The sequence below is a fragment of the Choloepus didactylus genome, chromosome 3 (genome assembly GCF_015220235.1).
Source record: "Choloepus didactylus isolate mChoDid1 chromosome 3, mChoDid1.pri, whole genome shotgun sequence".
Classification (NCBI taxonomy): domain Eukaryota; kingdom Metazoa; phylum Chordata; class Mammalia; order Pilosa; family Megalonychidae; genus Choloepus; species Choloepus didactylus.
The window spans coordinates 62582139-62584200 of NC_051309.1; the positions used below are offsets into that span (position 1 = coordinate 62582139).

The window sequence follows — 2062 nt, forward strand, 5'->3', positions numbered from 1 at the left end:
TATGGAGATATTCATCATCTTTAGTTATTAGGGAACTGCAAATTAAAATTACAATGACATACCACTATACACCTACTGGAGCAATTAAAAATTAAAACCACTGATCATACCAAGTGTTGGCAGGTATCTTTGTAATAGGCCAAAACGAAACAAACTATCCATCAATTAAGTTAATACTAAACAATATTTCCATATGTGGTGTGAAACTCTATATCCTCCATTAAAACATAAAAACACGTTCTTAAATATAATCCATTCCTGTGGGTATGAGCACAATTATTTCAGTAAGGACTTTTGCTTAGGTAATCTCAGTTAGGGTGTGATTCAGGAGGGGTTTTAATCCTATTACTGGAGTCCTCTATAAACTGAATGAGTTCAGAACAAAAAAAAAAAAAAAAAAAAAGAGAGAGAGAAAAAGAAAGAACCAAAGAAATGCACAGAAGCAGCAAGAAGCAGATAGCAATGAAACCCAGAAGAGAAGGGAAAGACCAGCAGATTCTGCCATGTGCCTCGCCATTTGACAGAGGAGCCAAGGATTGCTGGCAATCAGCCTTTGGGAAAAAGCACTGCCTTAATGATGCCTTCATTTGTACATTTTCCCCGACTCAAAATCATGAGGGAATAAATTTCCATTGTTTAATGGTATTTTCTTCAGTAGCTAGCCTATGAAACTAAAACACCATACAATGGAATTCTACTTAAAAATAAAAAGGAATGAACTCTCGATGCATGCTACACAATGGATGAAAATAAAAACAATTATGTTGCATGAAAGAAACAAAACAACCAAAAACATTTATCTTATATAAGTCCTTTAATAGAAATTTTTAGAAAATGTAACCTAATCTCTACTGAGAGAAACAAATCAATAGTTATTTGGAAATGGGATAGACAGACAGCACCAAGCAAAAGGAATCAAAAAGAGCATGAGGAAAATTTAGGAGTGATAGACATGTTAATTATCTTGTATTCATATTTTCTCCATGTATACATGTCATAATATATTGTTTTACACTTCATGTGCACTTTATTATCTGCAAATAATACTCCCCAAAGCCCTTAAATTTAAGAAATTATGATCATTAGGAGACATAAGGACAGTGAGAACAAGAAGGAAAATAAAAAGCTACGGACAGTAAGATGGCACAGCAGCAGGAGCATGAGGGCGGTGTGCAGCTTGCGGGGTCCCTGCTGGTTGTGGAGGCCAATCCCCTGGGCCGCTTCATGTGTTTCCTGTGCTTGGAGATACAGGAGAAGCCCTTGCGGGAGCTCTGTGGCCAGGTCTTTTGCTTTGCATGGCTGCAGGACTGTTTGAAGCTGAAGAAACCTGTCTGTGGGTGTGTTGCAACGCTCTGGCACCTGTTGTCCAGCCACAGAGGTCCAGTGGCAGATGGAGAGCATGAGACTTCTTGCCATGGCTGCAGTAAAAATGTCTTCCTATCCGAAATCTGAGCCCACATGGCTACCTGTTCCAAATACCAGAATTACATCATGGAAGATGTGAAGGACACCACGAAGGTTGTGTCCTTTCAGCCAAGGAATGTCCCAAACCATTATACCTTTCCTTGCCCTTACTGTCCTGAGAAGAATTTTGATTAGAAAGGACCTGTGGAACGCTGCAAATTATTCCATAGCATAGATACCAAATCTGTGGTTTGTCCCATATGTAATTCATGCCCTGGGGAGACCCCCAAATAACGCAGCACCAACTTTATAGAGCATATCCAGCACTGGCACCAGTTTTCTTACATTTGTCTGGATTACAATGTGAAGAGGACATGATGAATCAGGTGTTGTAGCACTCTATCATCAATCAGTGAGCTGAGTTTCTGCTGTTTGTCTGTTCTAGTTCACTAATGCTGCCTTTTTGCAAAATACCAGAAATGGATTGGCTTTTATAAAAGGGGGTTTATTTGGTTACATAGTTACAGTCTTTAAGGCCATAAAGTGTCCAGGTACCTTCACTGGAGGATGGCCAATAGTGTCTGGAAAACCTCTGTTAGCTGGGAAGGCACGTGGCTGGTGTCTCCTTGCTCCCAGCTTGCCTTTCAAAATGGTGTTC

The 2062-nt window shown here is 39.8% G+C and overlaps 1 pseudogene; it reads left to right on the plus strand.

Annotated features, from left to right (window-relative positions):
* The first annotated feature begins 1140 nt into the window (after positions 1-1140).
* Positions 1141-1820, plus strand: LOC119530269 (annotated as a pseudogene).
* Positions 1821-2062: the final 242 nt, after the last annotated feature.